Source organism: Notamacropus eugenii, chromosome 2 (genome assembly GCF_028372415.1).
Source record: "Notamacropus eugenii isolate mMacEug1 chromosome 2, mMacEug1.pri_v2, whole genome shotgun sequence".
Lineage (NCBI taxonomy): Eukaryota > Metazoa > Chordata > Mammalia > Diprotodontia > Macropodidae > Notamacropus > Notamacropus eugenii.
This window is the reverse complement of record NC_092873.1, coordinates 326,974,910-327,000,348: the sequence shown is the minus strand read 5'-3', so window position 1 is coordinate 327,000,348 and position 25,439 is coordinate 326,974,910. Positions and strand designations below refer to the sequence as shown.

Sequence of the window (25,439 nt, the reverse complement as noted above, 5' to 3'; positions counted from 1 at the left end):
TCTAATTGCCTTATTCAGTCAGGACAGTAAATGAGTTCTTGTGAGCCATTTATGCACCAAAAGGATTCAATTCACATGAATGTTAGGATGTAAGCATCTTGAGAGGAGGAATGCCTTCATTCTTTTGCATCTCCAGCACCAAATACTGGGATATAGTGGGCTTGATTAATTGATTGCACAGGCCTAGGCGCTGCATTTCTTTGCTTAAAGGCTTATGATGGTTTCCTATGGTCTAAAGGATAAAATACAAACTCCTGACCCTTGAATTTAAGGCCTTCCATAATCTGACTCCAAATTGCTTTTCTGACTTTGTTTTCTATCATTGCCCTTCATGCACTGACGGTGTTTTCCATCTAAACTACATTACTAATCATCTGAACTCAGCACCTCATCTTTTACCTCTTCACATTTTCACCCCATGCCTGAAATCCACTCTCTGCTAACCTCTGCCTTTCAAAATCCTTTTCTTTCTTCAAAGTTTAAATGTAGGCACCATCTCCTTGCATGAAATTTTCCCTGGTTCCTAGCTTACTGTCTGGATCTCTCCTTTGCCTTCATCAATGCCTAATTAATCAGTTAATCATAATGCGTTCCATCATGCTGGCAGAATGTAAACTCCCTGAATTACAAAGGAAATTATTTTTAAATTATCTCTACCACTTAATTAAGAGTATCACTTTGTTTTTTGGACCATCTGGATCTCAATTAATGTTTGTTAAATGAATGTATTAATTCTCCTATTTGTTGAATTTTCTAAAAGCTCTGGATCATTCAAATATATTTCAGAAGATAGGCAATTTGTTTAAATCTTTAATCTTTATTTTAGTGGGGCTGGTAGATTTCTAGTCAAAAGAGAATAGTAGAACTCTCCCTAGCCCACTTCACAGATACTCCTTTCTCCTCTGGGGAGGATTCAGTTTACACTTTCTTAAGCACCTATTAAGTGATTAATAGCACAGCTAAGTGAGAAAGTAAACACTACTAGAAACCTTTTATGAAACAAATATAATAATTCAATGTCAGGAAATAGAACTAGCAGTAAAGGAATCATTAAAGAAAAAAACCCCTAGTACTGATGATTCATGGGAAAATTCTATTATACTTTTAAAGAACAGTTGGTACCCATACTACTTCTTCTCAGAAGTTGAAAAAGATAGTACCAGCCAAGATTCCTTTAAAGAGACAAATGTAGTCCTAATATCTAAATCAAAGAAAGATAAAGCCAGAAGAATTGTAGACCATTGTCATTCATGACGATAGATTTAAAATTTTTAAATAAAAACCTGTCAAGTAGACTACAAGAAATCATTATGACCAAGTTGAATCTATACCTGGAATAAAATAGTCAATATAACTTATCATATTAAAAACAAAAATACTCCAAATCACAGGATTATCTCAATGGAGATAAATCTTTGACAAAAATCTTTGACAAAATACAATACTCATTAATGTTAAAAACCCTTCAAATTATAGGTAGAGAAGGGTTTTTAAAAATATATATCATAAAAAGTCTATATCTAAAGCCAAAAGCAAGCATCATATATAATAGGGATACCTTGCCCAATAATCACCATGGTAAAGTATGGATACCTGCTCTCCCCACTATCACATAATACATGAAATTCTAACACTAGCAAAAGACAACAGCCATAAGAAATTAATTAGAAGCATAAAGGCAGGTAACGAGGAGGCAAAACAATCACTATTTGTTGATGATATGATGGAATACTTGGAAAATCCTAGGGAATCGGTAAAGATACTAATTGAGACAATTAATAGCTTCAGCAAAGTTGCAGGCTACAAAATGACCTCCCCCATATCAACAGCACTTCCACATAATAACAACAAAATCCAAAGGGCAATAATAGAAAGGGAAATCTCATGCCGGATAATTGCAAAATGTATGAAATGTCTGGGAATAAACCTATGAAAGTACACAAAAGACTTGTATAAATTTAATTACAAAGTGCTCTCTGAAGACCTAAAGAACAAGACACATAACCATAAGAATATTCAGTGCTCACAGCTAGGCTATGCCAATATAGTAAAAATGGTAATATGATCAAAAGTTAATTTTAATGCTATACCAATCAAATTAGCAAATGGATACTTTATAGAACTTGATAAAAATAATAGCAAAGTTCATTTGGAAAAATAAAAGACCTAAAAGATCCAGGGAAATGATGCAAAAAAGTAAGGAAAAAAGGAGAAATACCTGGAAGTATTCAGATCCTCTATATCATGACATAACTATATCAAAACTATTGCATGTAAAATAAAAAATAGATAAATGGTTCAATGGAACAGACTGGGCAAAGTAAAATCATAAACAATTGAATTAAATAACCCAATGTAATTTTTCATTCATTATATTTTTAGCATATAATTTATAACAGCATTTTTTGTCATAGTGAAAAATTGGAAATAAAGTAGATGTCCATCAATTGGGTAATGGTTGAGCAAACTGTGGAATATGAAAGCAGCAGACTATTACTGTCCTGCAAGAAATTATGTATGTGACAAATACAGAGAAACGAGGAAAGAGCTATGTGAACTGATAAAGAATGAAGTAAGTAGAGCCAAGAAAACAACGTATAACACACATACATACACACACACACATACACACACACGTACCAAAAATACATAGAGCAAAATTATAAAGAACTAGCATGCTTGAAAGAAGAGATAGAAGACAATCTCCCCACTTTGAAGAGGTTAGAAGTCCACAAAAGTTATCTTTTAGACTTTATTGATGTATTAAATGGTGATGTTGATTTTTTTCCCTCTATCTTCCCTTTTGTCTGTCTTTCAAAAATACTATTGGTTATATAGGATGGCTCTCTATGAAGGGGGAAACAGAAAGATACTGGAAGAAATTATGATAATGTAAAAAAAGCCCAAAATACATTCACAAAAACATTTTTTTTAAGAAATACTGTACACAACTTTGGGAGAGACGCAAAGTTTAGCTAAGACACAACTCCTGCCCTATATATACCAAAATATGTATAACAGCACTTTTTATAGTAGCAAAAAATTGTAAACACAATAGATGCCCACCAATTGTGGACTGGCTAGGCAAATTGTGGTACATGAATGTAATGGGAATATTGCTGTGCTGTAAGAAATGATGAATATGATGAATACAGAGATGCACAGAGTTACATGAACTGATGCAGAGTGAAATAAACAGGGCCAAAAACCAATGTGCATCATGGCTTCAAAAACATAAAACAACCACAAAAGAGCAACCCCAGAACAATCCAAAGTAAATGCTGCAAAATTACAAAGAATAAGTCTGGTCCTAAAGAAGGGATGAAAAAACATTCATCACCCCACTCTTTTTCAGAGGTGGTCCACGGATGTTTGTTGCATTACATATACTGCATTTTCACATTTTTTCATGATGTACTGATTACTATCGCTAGTTTCTTCCCCTCTTCTTCCTCTTTTTCTTTAAAAAAAAAAATTTGTTCTACTCAATAGGAAAGTATATGTAGAACCTATACAGAACTGTATGCAGTCGTGGGGAGGGAGGGGGGCAGTGGGGGGTAGGTGTGGGGGGGATAAAATCTCAATTGAATGCAGTGATTGTTAAACATTAAAAAAATAAATAAATAAATAAATAAAAAATTTGTTCTCTGGGAGGAAGATGCTGGGAGAAAGTCTAGTGTTACAAAAAAACATATATGTATGTGTATATATATATATACACATATGTGTGTACATATATATGTAATTTTGTTTTTAAAGAGAAGAGTCAGTCCTTGACCACGTGGAGTTTATAATCTGGAAACAGAAATATGGGAGTCACCATAGCACAAAATATTGTGTAAATATGTAGGAAAAATGAAAAGAAAGGATTATATGAGGTATAAAAGGAGATAGTCATTATTGGGGGTTAAAGGAGGAGGATAGACAGCAAAAAGGAGGTGACATTTGACCTAGGCTTTTTAAAGATGGTTGGGAATTCAACTGGAGAAGGAGAGAAAGAGGGTAAGAACTGGTTGGCTTCAGAATATTATGAGCAAAGGCAAAAAGGAGAAAGTGCATGGATGGCTAGTAGTGCCATTTTTCTGGAATAGGGAAATTAATATATAGGTGAAAAGTTCTGGTGTCATTAGACTATGGAATGACCTAAATTACCTAAGGAGGCTGAACTTTATTGAGGAGGCAATCAGAAGCCATGGAAGAATTATGAGCAGAGGATTAGCATGACTGCTCTGCTCATAAGGCTTCTGTCTGGCAACAGTGGGAAGGATGATTTGGAGAAAGAAGAAAATCATGTCAAAGCCTCCTAAAAGACTATTGCAATAATCCAGATGTATGAGAATGAGAAAAATGTATGGCAGTGACATAAGTGATGAGGAGGTGGATGTGATAACTACTGGAGAGAGAGAATAAATAAAGCCTAGAAACTAGGTTATAGGAGGTGAGGGAGAAGGAAAAGGCAAAGATAAACCCACGGAATCCAACATGGGAGAAAGGGTAAATGGCAGTGCTCCTGGCAGAAACAGTGAGTTCGGAAGTAACAAGTTTTATGAAAAGGGTGATGAGTTCATTTTTTGATATGTTGAGGTCATCATGAGTGAGTATGAGTGGGTCATCTAAGTAGAGATTCCCTGTGTATAATTGGAACTACCTGTCTAGAGCTTTGAAGAAAAGACAAGGTCAGAAGCAGGGATTTAAGAGTCATATGCATGGATGCGATAGCTTAAGTCTTGGGAATGAATGAGATTGCTAAGGGAGAAAGGACAGAGGAGAGAGAAGAGGGATAAGGATAAAATTTCAGGGAATGCTTATTTTAAAAGTAGAAGAAGAGATATGTAAATAAAAGAACTGGGAGAAGGCAATAAAGAAGCCAAATATCCAGAAAGAAAGGGGGTGAGGTAGGGTGGGGTGAGGAACATTATCAAATATTTTAAAAAGATCAAGGAAATGAAGCTTGGAAAAAAAATACCATAGCAGGGTGATGGTGACCTTTACCTTTGAGAGAACAGTTTCGATAGAATATTTGGGATGGAAGCCAGATTACTCAAGTTTGAATAGACTGGGCAGGAAAGATGGAAAGCAGCACCTGGTATGGGCAAATTTTAAAAAGAAGTTTAACAGTAAACCTTCACTAAATTCTACTTTGAATTTTGTTGTGGTATGGAAGTGATCCCCACCTTCTCAAAGGGCAAACTCTGGAAAAAATTCTATCATATTGGAAAGTCTTCAAATAAGGCCTCTAATAACTCACTCTAAAGCTGTTTGCTTCTTCCACTGTGCTCTATGGAATGCTTGCTCCATAGGCAACAAATTTCTTTTTACCTATGCATGTGACAAGGGAGTGAGCAGTGGGGAACAGGAGAACATAAGTACAGAACTTAGTCAAATTTATAAAAATAAGAGTCATTCTCCAGAAGATAAATAAATGGTCAAAGTATATGAACAAACAGTATTCAGAAGAAAAAATTAAAGCTATCTATAGTCATGAAAAAAATTTGAAATCACGATTGATTAGAGAAATGCAAATTAAAACAACTCTGAGGTTCTATCTCACATTTATCAGAAATGACAAATGCTGGAGGGGATGAGGGGAAAATAGTATACTAATGAACTATTGGTAGAGTTGTGAACTGGTCCAACCATTCTGGAGAATAATTTGGAACTATGCCCAAAGAATTAGAAAGCTGTGCATGCCCTTTGACCCAGCAATACCACCACCAGGTGTGTATCTCAAAGAGATCAAAGAAAAAGAAGGATTTATATGTACAAAAATATTGCAGCTCTTTTTTGTGGTGGCAAAGAACTGGAAATTGAGAAGAGACTCATCATCTGGGGAATTGCTGAACAAGTTGTGACAAATGATTATAATGGAGTACTATTGTGCTATGAATGATAAAGGGAGGAATTCAGAAAAACATGGCAAGACCTCTGTGAACTGATGTGAAGTGAATTGAAAGAAATTGAAAGGAAGAGCATAGTGACAGTAATGTTGTAAAGATGATCTACTGTGAAAGATTTAGCTATCCTAATCAATACAATGATCCAACACAATTCCAAAGACCTCATGATTAAAGAAAAATGCTATCCACCTCCAGAGAGAAAACTGATGAACTCTGAGAGCAAATTGAAATAAAATTTCTTACTTCTTTATTTTTCTTGCTTTTTTTTGGAATATGGCTAATAGTTGATATCATATTGCTTGCTTTCTAGTAGGTAGAGGAGAAGGTAGGAGGGAGAGAATTTGGAACTTAAAATTTAAAAAGAAAAGAAAGTTAAAATAAATAAATAATTTCAAAAGGAAAAAATTAAAAGAATTTAAAAAGCTTTTTTAAAAAGCTTACTAAAAATTTGAAAAAAAAACCCATAAGTCCTAATTATGAAAAAAAAATAACTAGAGACAAAACTAGAGGAAAATAGAAGCCTGATTTTAATAACTTTAATTTTGAATGGATTAAATAATCCAATAAAATGAAAGAAAATGAGAGATTGAATATAAAAATAAAATCCCAAACATGTTGCTAACAAGAAATTGAAAGTTATAAAATTATAAAGAACAAGTCTGACCCCAAAGAAGAGATATGAGAAAATACCTTCTCCATTTCCACTTCTTTTGCAGAAGTTGGAAACCATGGATGTGGAGTAGTTCCTATTCTATCAGCTCTTTTTCCCCTTTGTATTGATTGTTTTGCTGAACTTTATCTATTTTGCTTTTGTAAAAAATTCTTTGTTATAAAGGATCACTTTCTGGGAGGGAGAAGGATATAAGAGGAAATCTAAGAATAAAATATTCATAAATATAAATATTCATAATTCAAAAATATTCATAAAATCTATTTTTAAATTTAAAATGTTCAAAAATCCAAAATTAGAAAGCTTGAACCCAACTAAAAGCAAAGTCATTCCAGAGGCATTAGGGGACAGAATAAGGATAATGGGAGAAGAAAATGGATAAAATCTGCAAAGATTATTATATCAAATCATTTTCACCATCAAGAACAATGGAGCCTCCACACTTGGACCCTAATATCAAAGTTCCAAATGTACCTACTATGGAGGCAAAATAAAATAAGACCCATCCATCCATAACTCATAAATCAACAAGTATTTCTTAAGTATTTATCAAAGCTGGGCACTATGGTAAGTGTTGAGGATTCAAACAAAAAGCAGAACAAAATCCCTGTTTTCAAGAAGCTTATATTTGAATTTGTTGTTGTTCAGTTGTTTCCTTCTCCAGGTCATTTTACAGATGAGGAAACAGATTTAAGTAACTTGCCCAGGAGCAAACAGTTAGTAAGTATCTGAAGCTGGATTTGAACTCAGGTATTCCTGGCTCTCTATCCACTGAACCACCTAGATGTCCTATACATTTGAATGGGGAAAACAACGGATATAGAGGCTGGTATCCAAGGAGGGTTATTTCTGTCAAGAAAGTAACTGGGAAAATGAATGGCATCACAGGAAGGCAGATCAACACACTTTTTCCAAGAGCAATCACAGAGCTGATTTCATTTTGATTCCAGAACTGGACATAAGGCATTGGGACAGGGGAGAATTCCAGGTATGAACAGGTTAAGTCCTTAAGATTGGGTTTTGGTGTGGAAAGCATTGCAGTTAAAGAGACAGCCAGAGATCAGAGTGAAGCATAGTTGGAACCCGGTTCTAGATGATAGACCTAAAGAGAATAAGAATAGGAAAAGCACTCAGATTGGACCATGTATATGGAAGAAAGCCATGCTGGAAAACACATAATTATGAAGCCATTGAAAGACTGATATGCAAGGAATCTGAAGGAGAGCAAGATAAAAAAACATCATGGAGAAAATCTCAGACCTTCTCAACATAAATGTTAGGTATATTATAACATATATCTTATTTCTTATTGTTATTGCTTATTCTTGTAGTTATTTGTGTTGTCTCACCCTTTAGAATGTGAGCTCTTTGAGAGCAGAGATTGTCTTTTTTTTTCTGTTTGCATCTCCAGTAATTATCATAGCATTTTCCACATCATAACCACTTAATAAATTCTTTTTCATTCCTTTGTTAACTAAGATAAACATTGGATTAAGTAGAGTAAAAGGCTACCTCAAATGGATGTTTTCCAACAAGGTATCTGCCATCCATAAACCAAAATCATTCAAGATTCTTTAAAAGATATAACAACAGAAATAACTTCATTCAGTGACGATCTAATCCTACATATCAGGTTTAATCATAAGCATTACCTTTTAATCATCAAATAGAAACATGTACTCTCAAAGGTACTTGCCACTATGATGGAGGAAATCCAATGCAGAGTCCAAGCTGAAGAAGGATGATCTGTGGAAGATGAAGTGCTCTAGGTGTTCTGTTTATAGACAATACTGTGTGAGTTTCATGAAACACCATTATTTCAAAACCTTCTGGAAAAGATCTGTAAATACTTAAAAGACCATCCCCAGAGAAAAGTGGAATAAGAATGTCTATTGCCCTGATTATATGTACATTTGGATGGCCGACCTACAGAACTTGATTATACATATAAATGTAGGGGAGTATATATTATATGTATATATGTGTGTGTCTATGTATGTATCATAGTCAAACAGTGCATCTGGAAGTGTTGGGCTCAGCATTGAACAGGAAGAGAAGACTAGTCTGAATTGTCTTTGGGAAGTGTCATCTCTTTTAATAACTTTAAGCTTATCCTAGATACAAAGGATACCAATATTTTGCCAGTGTTGCTAGATGGCGATGAGATATGGAATGCAGTAATCTCCACAAAATAAAAATTTAATATCATACCAAAGGCAGAAGCACATGGTAGGTGGGAGAAGGCTTCAACATATAACCTGTGAGGAACTTCAAAGAGGGAAGAAGTAAAAATGTCATGAAAGAAATATGTGCTAGGCACTTCCAGGACAAGATATGCACGCACTCAGAATTGAATACAGAAATACATTTCACTCAAGAGAAAAGTAGGAGAAGGATTAAGGGAAATATTAGTCCTGAGCAAAACAAACTCTAATTAAAGATGTACAAAATATTTATACTTGTTTTGTGTGTATGTGGTGGCAAGGTATTAGAAACTAAATGGTTTCCCATCAATTAGGGAATGACTGAACAAATTATGGTATGTACATGTGAAAAAATACTATTGTACCATAAGGAATGATGATGGAGATGGTTTCAGAGAAACCTGGGAAGACGAGCTGATGACGAGTGAAGTGAACAGAACCAGGAGAACAGTTTACACAATAATAACAATATTCTGAAGTCAAACAACATGGAAATATTTAGGAACTCTGATTAGCAGAATCACCAACCAGGATTCCAGAAGATTAATGAATAGATAGATAGATAGATAGATAGATAGATAGATAGATAGATAGATAGATAGATAGATAGAACATTCTATCTACCTCCTGATAGAGAGGTGAAAGTTTTCAAGGTTCAGAACCATTGAGATGAGGAAAGTATGAGGGTGCGTGAAGGACAACCATTAGGAATGAGTACAAGTAGAGTATCAGTGCCTTGAGAGAGGTTATTGGCAAAGGCAGGTGATTGAGCTTGTCAAGGCCCTCCCTTGAGGTAAGCTTGGACCAGGTAGTGATTTTGCATCCTATAAAGTCTCAGGAGATTTGCTGCATAGTCATCAGGACCAAGAAAAGTTATGCCCTGGAAAAGTTCAGACAGGAGTCAAGAGTTGGCAGTTCAAGGTCTATCTGCTCAGGGGTGGTCTCTGGAGCATTAGAGAAGGCCCTGGGCAAAGTCAGAGGTTGGCAGTGAGTGATAAGAATCCAAGGCTTGCTGGAAAGGTTCTAAAATAAGGTGGCTAAAGGCAATTGGCTTGGATCTGGAGTTAATTCAGGTCTTTCTGACAAATCTCTGGCATAAAGAGGTCAAAGTTGCAAAAGGTTAAGAATGAACTCTAAGGCACTGTAAAATGAATTAAGGGTGGTAACTATATTTAGAATGGAAAATATCTTCACCTAGTCAAAGCAATTGCCATCTCCACCCTTGACCATGTTAAATGATTTAGTGACTATTACTCTATTTGATGAAGCAAATGGTAAGTAAATTCTTACCTAAACTTTGGACCTTTGCTCAGCCTTCAGTATAAAAATTTTTGTGTTCAAGAATTCTACACATTGGGAAATCTCATTTTCCTGCATGATCGAATCAACCTCAGTACTCGCATCTCTTCAGTATCCTCTGGCCCGCTGATTGGACCCTCTCACTAGAGGGCACAGTCATAAGATCCAAAACCTTAATTTAAGGAGGGGAGCTCCTCATGGTCTGCTCCCATTTCTCTTCCAGTTGCACTGCTTCTGGACTTTGTTGGACTTCTCCATCATGTACTGGGTTCTTTCTTTCCTCTGGCCCTTTTTTCAGGGTGTGTGTGTGTGTGTGTGTGTGTGTGTGTGTGTGTGTGTGTGTGTGTGTGTGTTGTCTTTCACTGTTATAATAAGCGCCTTGAGGCCAGAGATCATCTTTCTTTTTATTTGTATTTATATCCCCAGTGTTTTCAGTGCCTGGCACATAGAAGGTGCTTAATAAATCTTCAGAGACTATTATTTATAATTGGATCTTCAAAATTACTTATGTTAAAAAATCTTCTTTCTGTTAAAACATTTTTCTTTCTTAGTAGAAAAAAAGCTTGGAGAATGCAGGAAAATGTGTAATTTGTGCACTGCTCATATAAGATGTGTATATTCATATGGGTTGTCTTAATGTATCTTGAGGGAAGGCATGGATGGATATGTCAGGAACCTTACCCTGCCTTTCTTCTCCTAAAGACACTTTAATTCTTTCCTGGAAAAGAATAGAAGAAGGGACGTGAAGCTCCTCTTCACCCTGAGACTGTGACTCAGAACTGCATATGGGCAATTCAACAAGGTCCTGAACCCAGGGCCAGCAAAGGATCCCTGTAATCCTTTTCTGACCAGTTGTCCACCTCCCCTTATTGACTGCATACTGAGAGCTCTTGAAGCTGTTGCTACCACTGATGCAGTCTGAGGCTGGCACGGCAGCTCAGCGTGCATCGCATTCCAGGCCAAACACCACCCCGTGAGATAGATCTTTCTTGCTGACCTCCTAAGCTGTTTTGGGTTGGAAAGTTGTTTCATACAACCTTTTACTGGTTCTTTTGCTCCAGAATGCAATTTGAGGTATTATTTTAAAGTTGTTTGGAGGTGATTTGGGGAGAGTTCAAGTGAATTCCTGCTTCTACTCCACCATCTTGGCCTCTATAAAGATTTTTATTGCTGGTTGTAGCTTTAAACAGGGAGGGTAACCTCAAGCTTGTACTTTTTCCTAAAATGTGGGTACACAAATGTCCAACACAAATGACCACTAGCAAGTCAACCTATCTAAACATATAGCAAACAAACATTGGAGTTCTATAGATTAGAATATATCAGGTATGAACGAACTTTTAGCTAGTTGAGATCCCACTCAACCAAGAGATAGACCTTGATCTCTCCCAAGGAGAAATTCCCTGAAATCTCTAGGGAGACAAACTGGAAATCAGGGACATATTAAAGAGCCTGCTTCTCCTTACATGTCAGCAAGACATGTCTCTCTCCCTTCTGAAGTCAATCCTTTGAAGAGTCTAGACCATGCATGTCTCACTCTAAAAGCAGGAATGAAGAATGTTTCTCTTCTCCAAAGTTCTTAAACCAACTCTGCCCCTTGTTCAGGCATTCAGCATCATCATTAATTTCTTCTGTAAATAGCAATTGTTTTCTATTTTGGCCAAAAATTTTGAGTCTTCCTCTCCCAAATAGATATTTTGAAGATAATAAATTGGGCCATCTTTTGTCCCAATTCTTATCTATCCCTTAGTCATTTAATGTGCATTGCTTCAGAAAAACTGAGAAAAACCTTAATTTAGAAGGGCCAAGGTCACCCCATTACATCCTGGGCTACCCTCCGTCCTCTTGACTTTTGTCTTGCCACTGGACTTTGATGACTCTGACGAAGAGAATGAGGCTCATGATTTTATGTAAATTGGCCTCACTTAAATCCAGTTCACATACAAGTCAAGACATTCCCCTCAAGATCCTCTTTGAGAATGAAGGATGAACAACCACAACAGTATTTTCTTGACGAATTAAGAGAGTGTTATGAAAACTTCTCCAAGTTTGAAACCTGGGTGTTGCTTAAAGTATGTTTAATTAGTAAAATTGTCTCTGACTGGCTTGTGTCCAAAATGAAGAATGCAACATCTTTTTATTTGGACACACAGAATGAGTAGGTATGCACATGGGCCATAATCTACATAGTTGTAGGAAATCACAGATCATTCAAGTATTGCCAGTTATGAAGAGTTTACCTTTCATTTAGATCTGACACAGAGACTTCTACAAAACATCTTCTTTTTTGTAATTTTTGTCTGCTCTTTTCTTCCTTCCTCCTTGCGTGTATTGGAGTTCTCCTTTCCATAAGGTGTGCTGCCTTCAGTTTAAATTAGTGCTTATAGAAATAACAACATTTATGTTCTATCTTCCAAGTAGTTCCTAGTGTAGATAAAGGGGCAGCTAGGTGGTGCAGTGGATAGAGCACCAGTGCAGGAGTCAGGAGAACCTGAGTTCAAATCTCACCTCAGACACTTGACACTCACTGGCTGTGTGACCTTGGGCAAGTCACTTAACCCCAATTGTCTCATCCTGGGTCATCTCCAGTCATCCTGATGAATATCTGGTCACTGGATTCAGATGGCTCTGGAGAAGAAGTGAGGCTGGTGAGCTGCACAGCCTTTCCTCACTCAAAACAAAGTCAAATGCAAGTCATATCGTTATTTCTCTGATGTCACGATCTTCTTCGGCAACGAAGGACAAACACACAAATATGGATAAAGTAGAAGGATCAAGGAAATACCTTTTTTTAAAAATTAGAGACAACTGAATATATTTGTAGACAGTTGAGAAGGAATCCATAGAAGTGAAGATTAAAGGTAAAAGATATAATGACTGACAGAGCAAGAATCTGGAAGAGGCAAGAGGTAATGGGGATGAAGGACAAAGAATATCTTTAATACTTGTAGAAGATATGCTGGAAAATCTTGCTTAAAAAGAATAAGAAGAAACAAATTACAAAGTAGAAAAAAACATCAGAGAAACCTATCTCCACACAAATTTGTACTAGTTGCATTTTTGTGCTTCTAAGCTTGTTGAGTAAAGATTGTCAATCCTTCTTAATCACCTACTCACCAGTCACAGATGACATACTTTTTTTGTTGCCTACAGGGATCAAGTGTAAGTTTTTTCTTTCTCTACACTGGAAATCTGTAAAAATAAATCAATAATTCTTTTTCATCTTGAACCCCCAGATCTCCAGTGAGAATAATTTCCAGTGTAGGAATACACATAGATTGACAAAGCATGAGTAAGTCACATTTATTATAATTGCTGGCTTAAGAACAAAAAGTTTGAACAGATTTTAGGAAATAGAAATAAGCATCCTGAACTGGAGGAAGGCTTGGAGATGAGAGGAGAACCAAAAGGAGAAGGAAGATGAAAAATCATTACCTTGGGGGCCTACAGTTGACAAGGGTTTTCAGGATCCACCCATACAGTCCAGGTCTTGGAGTTTGTCATTAATAAAAAGAGCCAAAGTGGGATGTCCAGTGCCCTCACTGAGAAAACTAGGGCTCACAGAGTCAAGTGGCTTGTCCAGGGTCAAGCAGGCAGCAATTATGTGAGGCTGAGAGACACAAGGTCATCTACTGCATTCCAGGGCATCACCAGTTATCTTGATTTTTGTTTCCCCCTGGGCTTTGAGGTCTTTGGATGAGCGAGTGAGTCTGATGACTTTGTGTAACTCTGCCTCACTTAAATCCAATCCTCACATAAATTAAGACATCGCTGTATGATATCATTGGTCCTCTTTGAAAATGAAGGTCAAACAGCAACCAGGTTTCCTTGATAATACCAAGACAGAACTATACCTAACCAATCCATCTATTCTTACCTACCTCCTGAAAGGAGGGCAGAATTCAGAGTCCATTGTCTCTGTAGATTCTGGCCCTGGATCTACCCTTTCCCTCCTCTTACCTCTTGTCCCAGCATATTACTCACACTATCTCCCTTGTACAGCAATTCGTAGCCTTAAGGTTCAGAATTTTTACTATTGTAATAGGACATCTAGCATTCAGAATACCTGGAACAAGGCTCCAAAGAGATGCTCAAAATTTGCTCAAGGATCCCTTCAGTAGGGAATGAAAGGAAAGCCAGAGACATCTGGCAGAATGGGACCATATGAGAAAACAGGAACATTAGCCACTACCATTAGCTAAGGCAAAGGAGGATATTGTGGAAGTTATGGAGTCAGATCAGTGTTTACATGTGTGTAATGCTGATTAAATGGAATGCTGGATAACAGAAAACTTTGGGTGCTAATTATAGATATTACAGGAAGAATAAGTATGTGAAAAAAAAACAAAGCAAAAAATGTGTGTCCATATAGATTACAAAGGTTCTTAGCTTGGGGTCTAGGAACTTGTTTTTCTAAAAATATTTTTGATAATAATATATTTTGGTATTTGATAAAATAGATTTTGATAGATTTGATACTTTGATAATATATTTTCTAAAATATATTTTTATTTTTCTATGTAATTGTTTTTCTTTATGATCCTATGTTCCATTTTATGAATTTAACCTAATTCTGAAAAGGGGTCAATAGACTTTATCAGATTGACAAAGGGGTCCAAGGATACAAAAAAGATGAATAACTCTTGATATACTATACTGACAGTTATTTGTATGAGCAACTGTACTTCCTGTTTGTTATACCTAATTACCATGCTATACTGAGAGGATTATGAATCATACAACAGTGAATGAGTCGGATTAGCTTTTAGTTTTGTTGAATTTCAACACGACTTTGTTCGTATCTGCTCAGTCTTCAGAATTTATTGTTCATATGATACTTTCATATAGATGTAATCAGTTATTTGCTCCTGGTTTTAAAAAATTAGAATAAGCATTGATTTGTGCCCTTGGCAAATATCTCTTCCTGTCCTTGCTTTGTCTCTGCCCTATGACCATAAATTTACAGCTAGCTGTAACAATAACTCTGTCTACAGGCCCATGTTTAAAAAAAACTGTGATAATTGGCATCAATAAAAATTGATCAAAACAATTGAAAACCACTACTATCATAGGAACATAACACAAAACATAATAAAATAAACATAAGTTCAAAATAATAAACAAGCATATTCAAACATGGAATAATTAACAACAATAAATTAGCAGCAATAAATATGCTTTTTTAAACAGTATTTTATTTTTTCCAATTACACGTAAAGACAATTTTTAACATTCACTTAAAAAAAGTTTTGAGTTCCGAATTTCCTCCCTTCTTCCCTCCCTCCCCATCTCTTCCCTAAAACAGGTAAGAATTTTAAACATATATAAGATGTCCTATTATAATAGCAAAAATTCTGGGCATTAAGAATTTAAAACATATTTCCATATTTGTCACGTTGTGAAAGAAACAGACCAAAAGGAAAAAACTACACACAAAAATAAAGTAAAAATAGTGTTCTTTGATCTGCATTCAGGCTCCATCAGTTCTTTCTCTGGCTATGGATAGGATTTTTCATCGTGAGTCCTTCATCATTGTTTTGCTGAGAAGAGTTAAGTTCTTTACAGTTGAAGAACGTACAACATTGCTGTTACCATGTGTAATATTCTCTAGGTTCTGCTCACTTCTCTTTAAATGAGTTCATGTCAGTCTTTCCAAGTTTTTCTGAAATCCACCTGCTCATCAGTTCTTATAGCACAATAGTATTCATTCCATTACCTTCATATACCAAAACTTGTTTGGTCATTCTCCAATGGGTAGGCATCCCCTCAATTTCCAATTCTTTGCCACCACAGAAAGAGCTGCTACAAATATTTTTGTGCATGTAAGTCCTGTTCCTTTTTTTTATCTTTGGGATATAGACCTAGTAGTGGTGTTGCTGGACTAAAGGTTATGCATGGGTTGATTGCCTTTGGGCATAGTTCCAAATTTATGAAATTACTTTCAAAACACATTTTGCATAGGCAATCTCTAATACTGTCCCCTATAAACATGTGGGACTCTTTCACTAGGATGAATTGTAGAATCATAAATTAGTGTACTTTCTGGTCTAAAGGATCTAGTTCCTTTATCTCTGGGTGATTTTTCTGCTCCTTTCCTGTATTAATAGATGGCCATTAGTATCTGACCATTAGGATCACTATGAACGTATTCAGTTAGACCTGGGCTGTTGACTCTCAGGTTATTTGTACTGTGAGTTACATCTGTACCCTAAGAGCAATTCTAGTTAAGAAAAGAGTTACTTATCAGCTCAGCTCTTTTGCCCTATAATACTCAATATCTCCTTCACTAGAAACATCAATTTCAGCCTCCATCATTGGTTCACAGAGCTTTTGTATGACTGGTGGATGATTTCTCTTAATCAGCATTTGCTGAGGTGGGTTTCCATCACTGGAAAGCCCAACCCTGCTATGATCAACAGGTGGTTATGGTGAATAGTCTTAATAAGGATCCCTCTATTTTCTGGGGTTATTTTGTAAATAGTCAAGTTACAGTTTCTCAACTCTTTATGGGTTAGTTTTTCTGGATCAGCCACTGCCACTTCAGAGACATGAGGACCTTTCCTTCTTCTTCCCACCACCATCGAATAATCAGTTCCATTGACCCCAAGGCAGGGAGCAAAAAATCTTTACCTATCACTCCTCCAAACCAGCAATGTTCAGCAAAGAGATCTGCAAGACCTGCTACCACTAAGAGGAATCACTGACTTTTCCCTTTCTTAACTGACCCCCATTGCTCAAGTGCTAATTTCCCATTAGGTTCAGGGTGCCCAATGCCAATTGCTGGGCCCTCCAGATCTCTCCCTTGACTGCAGATATTTCAGAGCCTCACTCCACTTTAAATAATAAACATTATGCTCTTGGCGGGTTATTGACCATCTGTCCCAAACCCCCAAATGCTCTGGGTCTTGTCACCTGCCCTGTCATTTTCTCTCTCTAAATGTTAACTGGTTTTTCCATCTGCCATGAATTAACATAAACATGAACATTCCATTATGTAATATCTTCCCCACTTAGGTGAGCCCCTTGAAAACTTTTTTTATTCTATTTTTATCCTAAGCACCTTAGCACAGTGCTTCCACATGGTAGGCACTTGAGAAATGTGTTTATATTCTATTCCATTGGTGAGTTGATTGATGCACCCCTCTGATGCCAGATTTCTCAACAAAACTCTGTCTCCTTGATAAAGTCTTTTTTTTTTTAAATAGTATTTTACTTTTTTCCAATTACATGTAAAAAAAAGTTTTCAGTATTCAGTTTTGTAAGATTTTGAGTTCCAAACTTCTTTCTCTCCCCCTCTTCTCCTTTCCCTCCACCCCAATAGGGCAAACAATCTGATATAGGTTGCACACATACAATCATATTAAACATATTTCCACATTAGTCATGTTGTAAAAAAAGGATCAGAACAAAATGGAAAAATCCTTGGTAAGTTCTTGACAATGTATTCTAGCATCATTTTATCTTTAGTTTCTATTTTAACTTCTCTGAACTAAAAGCTGTGATTAGCCAGTAAGCTTCTTTCAACTTTTCTCTCAAGTGAGAAATGTTCTGATGGTGAATGGTTGCATCACTACCTTCAACTGATTTTCCAAAAGACAAGTTGATAGGTAGGCATGACTTTGCCCAGACATAAGCAAGTGTAGTGTAAAAGAACATAGAATCAACATGTGTGCATGTTCTAGAAATGACACACATTGACTCCTATGAAATTTTTTGTTCCCAGAGTTCCCAGAAACATCAACAGTGTGTGGCTAAAGGTTAAAACCTTCAGATTGGGAGTCAGCTTGTGGAAAGTAAAGAGTAGATCTAGACTGTTTGACACCTGCCAAGGTTAACATTTTCTTGAGTAGCTCGCTCTCAAAGTTTTTATCTTGGTCAGAGTGAATCCTGGCAGAGACTCCATATAATGAAAAATACTTTGCCCAGCAACACTTTGGTTTCTGACTAAGAATATATTTATTCTATATTTAAATATATGTATTAATGAAATATTAAATATTTCTATAAACATCTAAATATACATATATAAATATTTATACATATATATATGTATATATATATACCTGGTGAATGGCGAGTAACCATTAAGATATGATGTATTTTTACTATCCAGAAACAGACAGGAAATATAGTCAAATTCCAAAGGCCTTCTATATATTCTCCAAATATGCAGCATGAGTTGATAATGTTTTTGTTTGTACACATCTGACACAAGTTTCACCCTTCTTAGTGCCATCAGCATTCATCTTGGGTCGATAAAATCTGTTTCTTACCAATTGTAGTGTCGTTTCTTGACCCACAGGTCTAAAGGTGTATTTGGACGTACGAGACATTCATACTATTAAGTCGTAAGCTCTGGGAAGCACCTGCTGCTTTTTCCCCTGTGTGGGAGCAGTCACAGAGTACCTACACATGTTCTAAAGTGGAGGGCTGGGCAGGATTTCTTTTTAGATGTCATTTTAAAAAATGCCTTCTTAGATAGTGTAATAGGGGTGAAGGGTAGGGCAAAAGAAGGAATAGAATGCATATGAATAGAATATACATGTATATTTGTGTGTATGTATTATTATTAAATATGTAGGTGCATGTTTACATATATTCAGAAATATATTAATAGAATATATGTTTATACATATATTATTCATAAATATATGCTTATGTATATTTACATATATTCATAAATATATAAATAGAATAAATATGTTTATATATTATTCATAAATATATGAGTATTTAATATATTCATAAATATATGAACAGAATACATATGTATAATATAAGGTAGAAGTTCATATTCTTATTACCAGATAGAAAAGGTTTCTTAACACATATAATACCCAGGTCAGACCAGGAGGCAGTTTCCCCAGAAGGGAGAACACTGCCTCCCCTCACCTCTTTCCTTGGACTTAAGGTCTCTGGCTATGGTGGAGAGAACTTAATAGACAAGTCACAACTGTCACCAATCTGACACACAGTGTTTGTACTTCAGGATCAAACTTCCCCAGATGACAACTGGATAATCTTAAGATGGGGGAGGGGAGGCAGAATTAGGATTAGGGGTATATTTGATATACCTCTTTCTCTTCTGTACTATTCTCTGACACTTTGCACTTTTTCTTTCCCCTGTGGACAGCAAGGTGACCCAGTGGATAGATCACTGGGCCCAGAGTTAAGAAGACTTAGTTCTTACCTGTCCTCAGACAGTTAACTAGCTATGTGTCCCTGGGCAATGCACTTAACCTCTGTCCACCTCAGTTTCTGTAACTGTAAAATGGGGGTAATAAATAGCACCTGCCCCCTAGGGTTGCTATGAAGATTAAGTGAAATAATATCTGTTAAATGCTTAGCACAAAGCCTGGTGCATAGTAGGCACTTAATAACAAATATGTATTACCTTTCTCTTATCTCCTCTTGTTGTCTAGCTAAAGTACTCATCACTTTAATGTCCCTTTAGCCACTGCCATGGCAGCAACTTGGTAGTGACTGCCCTCCATCTCCAAATCCTACAAACATGTTAAGGGGATAAAACAGTACCTTATTCTAAAACTAGGCTCACAGAAGTAGTTGTGACATTTTTGGCTTTACTTCTCCTTAAGTTTCTCTTGGTCTTGATAGAAGGACTACTGACTACTGTGTTTGAGCTCCAATGGGGCAATCACTTCCAACGGTCTAAGGGCTGGCTGTTGTCATAGCAATGCTATAGGTTCTTTTTGCTATAGTTCTTGGGCTTCAGACCCAGGTTCCATTGGCAGAAAATGGGGAGATGCACAATTATACAAACTATTTACTCAGCACATCCCACTATGAGATCTAACCCATGCCATCCCAACCACACCAAATTCCACCTTCCATGTCTCATCAAACTACATTCTGCCTTCCATAAACTACACAAAACTCCACCACAATGACATGGGGAAGGTGCCATGTGGAAGAAGGAGTTAGTCAAAGAAGTTGCTTTAGAGGCAGTATAGAAGGAAAGACAGGGTTCAAGGTAAGGTTCTGTGTCCTGGGACTATCAACCAGAAATGTACCTCTGTTGCAGATTGTTTTAACAACCAGGGGTTCAATGATCAGATAAATAATTCCCAAAACTCAATTATCTCTCTTCTGAATTCTGGTCCCATATCCCCAACCGCTGGCTGGACACCATTTTGACACCCTCTCCACACCTTAAATATGACATACCCAAACCCGAATTCCTAAACTCACCCCTCCTCCAAACTTCCTATGGGATACTACCTTCCTCACAGATACCTAAGTTTAAATCCATGACTTTGTCCTTTCCCTTACCCACCACAGCCAACCAGTTGCCAAACCTTCTTAATTCTATCTCCAACATCTCCCTAGCATCTATTCCCTTTTTTCTCTTCTTAAACAGCCATGACACTAGTTCCAACTTTCATCACTTCTCAGCTGGACTATTATAATAGCCTCCTAAATTGGCCTCCCTATCTCCAGACTTTTCTTTCTCCAATATATCTTTCATACAACTGTCAAAATAGTTTTTTCAAAGCCCAGATCTGACTATATCACTCACTTGGTCAAAAATCTTAAATAATAATGCTAACAACTAACATTTTCTATAGCACTTACTATGTACCAGGCACTGGGGTAAGCACTTTATAATTATTATTTCACTTGATCCCTACAACAACCCTGGGAGATAGTGTTGTTTTTATGTCCATTTTATACATGAGGAAACTAAGGTAGACAGAAGAAAGCAGACTTGTCCAAGGTCACATAGCTAATATGTGTCAAAGATTGGATTTTAATTCAGGTCTTCCTTACTCTAGGTCCAGTATGCTATCCCATGTACCACCTCGCTGAGGTACCCTGACCTACCATCACCATAACCAACTCCATCTGAAACTATTTTCTATCCTCAAATATTTCTAGAGCATTTTGTATCTCCATTACTACCTATGTTTTATAGTTCTTATGTTCCTGTGTCATGTACCAGTCATCCCACCTCCCAACCACCCTTGGAAAAGAAAAGACTGGCTTTTATCTTAATATTTCCAGCATGTACTAGGATGCCTTTGCCTCTGCTTGTTAATTCTTATATAAGTTTCTGATACAGAAAAGAACAAATATATTTGCTTTCAAATACCAAATGTTTTTATTAGAAATCTGAGAATATTATATAAATGTGTGAATCTATGAAGGTATATATGCATATATAGATACATAAGTATATATGTATGTGTATACACATGCATACATATGATACCTCCTCTAAGGAATGACCTAACTAATGGTGAATATCCAGTGCATTCTTCAAATCTTTACCTTTGCAGACTAAGGTGTAACCAGGTAATGGTCAATTGTTCACTAATCGACAAACATCTCTAGTGTTTAGAATTGCCTCATTTTTGGTTTGTTTGTTTGTTTTAAACTCTAAGGATCTCCTTAGTCATAGTGCAAACGAGTGATGGGGGAAAGGTACAGAGGCAATCTTAGGGAAGGGAGTTCAGTGTCTCTACTGGCCTTTTCATATATTCAAATAAGCTATTCAAAGCTTCATCTCCTCTACAAGGTAAAAATTTATCCAGCTGAAAGACTGTGGGAATGCTAAGAGGCAATATAGTCTAATGTAATCTAATAGGTCTCTTTAACTTTCTCCTTACCACCTGCAAATTTGCCAGTGTGAAACAGACTATATGTTAAAAGAGGCCTATATTAGACACAAACATACGCAAAAATACACACATATACAAATGTGGGTGTATATACCTATCTATTATTCTCTCTCTCTCTCTCTCTTACTCTCTCTCTCTCTCTTTCTTTCTCCTCCACACCAATGTGATGCTGGAAAATTGTCAATCCAATATGCATGTGCTCAAATCCTCAACTGAGGATCCTGAACTGTCCTTTTTTGAGTATCGTTTGCCTACCTCAGCTTTGGATAAGTCAGGTGGACTTTAATGGGCCTTGGGATGTTGAACCCTATAGTTCTCCTAGAGGTCATGTTATCATCTAGTTGTCCTTCCAAACATTGTGCTTTACCCATTTGTTGACCCGGTTCCTGCAATGCTTATGCAATATACGTGTTAGGGCAAGGTTAATTTGTCATTTGAGTAAAATCAAGGTAACAAGCCCCAGCCAATCAATGGGTATGGAAGGAAAAGGAAGACTATCTGGGTAGGATTCATATTGAATAACTGAATATTACAAACCACTGTAAGGACTCCCAGTACGTGAAGTCGCTGATTAGCTGATTTCTCCCATAACCATCATTTTGAGGAGGACATGCAAGGGGAACCATGTCTGTGCTCCTGACTCTCTTGAACTTCTTCAAATCAGGGACCCAGTTACCTTCTTTATATCCCCCATTAGAACAAAGGACGGAGGACAGAGACTGTCTTTCTTTCTGGAATAGAAATGTATTTCCAGAATTTAGCATAGTGCCTGAAACACAGTAAGCACTTAGTAAATACTTGTTGACTTGAACTTTACCTTCCTCTATTAAAGTGTAAAACTGTTTGAGAACAGGGACAGTCTTGTTTTTTTTGTATTTGTATGTCCAACACTTGGCATAGTTCCTAGCATATAGTCATAGAGTGCTTAACGAATTTCTTCTTCTTCATCTCCTCCTCCTCCTTTTCCTTTTCCTTTTCCTTTTCCTCTTCTTCCTCCTTTTCCTCTTCCTCCTCCTCTTTCTCCTCCTTTCTGACCATTTTAGCAGTTTGGTAAAGCTTATAGACTCCTCTTCAAAATAATAAAATAAAATACATGGGATAATAAAGCTATTTTATATTATGTACACATATACATTTATATTTCCCATTCAAGTTCATGAGCTCCCCTCTTAAGTTAACAACCCCTACAGCTAAATATATTGCATATTTCTTCAGTTTATCTACTCAGTAAAACTTCTGCATACAATAGGTACTCAACAAAGATTTGTTGAATTTTTAAGGTGATTAAAAATTGTGGATGTAATCCTCAAGAAGATTCTCCTCATTGGGAGAGATTGGTTACTCAACTCCATGTTTGTATGAAAGGGAAATTAGCAAGACCTTGAGGAAGAAAAGAGGCCCCGGTCTCCCGGTTTTCAGCTTCATAGTTCCAGACTCTCTTCAGGTCCCTAAAGGGAAAGAAAGACTCTGAGGAGAAGTCAACATGTAGAAGACCTGGCATCTTAATCATGTCTCTATCCCTAGCTCACTACACTGGAGATTTTGAAGAATTTCTTCTGGGATGAGATATAGGACGCTTTAGCTGAGCTGGGATTACTGAGTATTGTCAGATATATATATATATTTTTCTCTAATTTATGTTTGCTATGAGCTTGGAAAAATAGGTTTATTTACTATTTGTATGTTCATTGTGGAACTGACATTTGGTGGAAAGGGAGTTGAGACAGAAACAGAGACAAAGAGAGAGTTGTGTGTGTGTGTGTGAGTGTGTGTAACTTGGGGCATTCCATCTTCCTTAAGGTATAATCAGGAGTGCAGCTTGAACCTAAAATTATCTTCCCTAGATTAATGATATTTAGGGGAATGGATAGATATTTCTAACCTAGCAACTCTTCTCCTTGAGGAGATCAGACTGACCACTTTCTGGCACCAATCTCCTGCTTCCCCTTCTAATAAGAATTAAAGTGGGTAGAGAAGACTTTAGGGATACCTATTCATACCTTCCTACAATCTGCATCTAGACAGATCCATATGGACACACAAAATCTACATGGGCAAAACACTCACCCCTTACATGGATTAGATTAGAAATGCAGATTCAAGGTTAGACTTAGTTTCTGGAACCTTAGATCTTCTAGGTCAAAGATATCAAATTCTCTTGCAAAAGTCATAATGCTGCCCCAACCAGATTTATGTGTAATTAAAAAATATATAACAAAATGAAGAACAAATGCAGTACAACATAGATAATGTTAATTTGTAGTTTTCTAATTCAACATGCACCCACCAAGGGTCTCTTTCTATTTGAGTTTGACACTCTTGGACTACTCCTCATTTTTACAGAAATAAGGACAGCTGTGGACCCAGAGAGAGGACCCTGCCCTTGCTTCCCTTGCCTCCAATTCTGCACTACATATATAGGGGGAGAGAGGCAGAACCTAGTAATTTATTGGCTTATAGAATTACAAGAATATCTAGTTACAATCTATCATTCAGCACCTGCCACTTACACCTTCTGCCTGTGACCCATGTCCTTTCCTGGGTACATTCTTACCCAGGACTCCTCAGCTCAAGTGTTTAGCTTCCAAGAGTCTGGGCACAAAATGAACATGCCCTGCCTGGATGCCAACATTCTTGTGACACATGACAATCAAACCCAGATTCTATTTTTATGGTTTGATATTTTATTATTTATTTATTATTATTTATTTAAATCAGCAGAAATATTTTTGGAAATCAGTTAATCACACCCATTGAACAGCATAGAAAGCAAGAGGGACAAAAGATTTCATTTTCAGGGTTCCCTCCTTTAACCTCTGCAGGTTTAACTGAGGGTACGTTGGCTGGTTGACCTGTTTTTATTTTAAATCTTGGGGAGCAGGTGTCAAATCTCAGTCAAAGAAGGAAAAGGAAGTAGTAGAAAAAAAAACTAACCCTGATAGGGGAGGAGAAGAATAAAAGAGGTGAAATATAAAATCCCCACGTGTTCAGGGCTCGTCCAAGAGGGTTTGAGTCTGGTATCCTCCCCTGGACTAGGGAAGGTTTATTTATGTTTCTTAAATCTTTGTTTACCCTTTTGTATTTGAAGGTTTCATTTTTCTCTTAAACTTGGCAAATGGGATAGAGCTGTTAAATACTAAAATTTAGGATGAAATGCCAATTAAGAGGGAGAAATTAGGAGGACTTAGGAGAGGAGATTTAAAACCACAAATTTTTCCATGAGAGATCTCTGGTTTAAAGCTCAGAGATAGCCAATAGAATTGTTGATTTATTTTTATTGCTACCAGGCCAAAAGGAATACTTTTACTGGTTTCTCTACGTAAATGAGTCAACCACAGTGAATGGGGCAGTTACCAGTTTCTTGGGCTTAGTTTTAAAGAAAAAGTTAGCTCTTCAAAGGAGAGAACCTAAGAGAATCACTAGAGGAGAAAGCCATTCCCCAGAGTATGTGTGGCTCAGCCCCTAAGAAGACAGCTATTCCTCAGTACAACATCCACCACTGTTAAATTTGAAAATCAAAAACACCATCCTCATCAAACCTGGCATCCTGTGACATCGTACAAACATAATAGCAGAGTTGTAAGAATGTCTGATATTTGTCCAAACAAGATTCTGAATCATACCAGAGTAGACCAAGAAATGAAGATATGGTTTTGCTGGGTTCTCAACTTAAGTGAAGGTTTTGGAGCTCATGCTTTCTCTCTTCAGACCAAAGGGGAAGAGGATACTG

General features: G+C 36.7%; 1 protein-coding gene across 2 annotated transcripts in view; it reads right to left on the bottom strand.

Moving 5' to 3' along the window:
• SLC16A3 (solute carrier family 16 member 3) overlaps positions 1 to 19,766 on the bottom strand; it is a 62,348-nt gene extending 42,582 nt beyond the window's left edge. For both annotated transcript variants that reach the window (XM_072645403.1, XM_072645404.1), the window contains exon 1: positions 19,605 to 19,766. The gene's annotated coding sequence lies outside the window, so the exon portion shown is untranslated. The remainder of the gene's footprint in view (positions 1 to 19,604) is intronic.
• Positions 19,767 to 25,439: the final 5,673 nt, after the last annotated feature.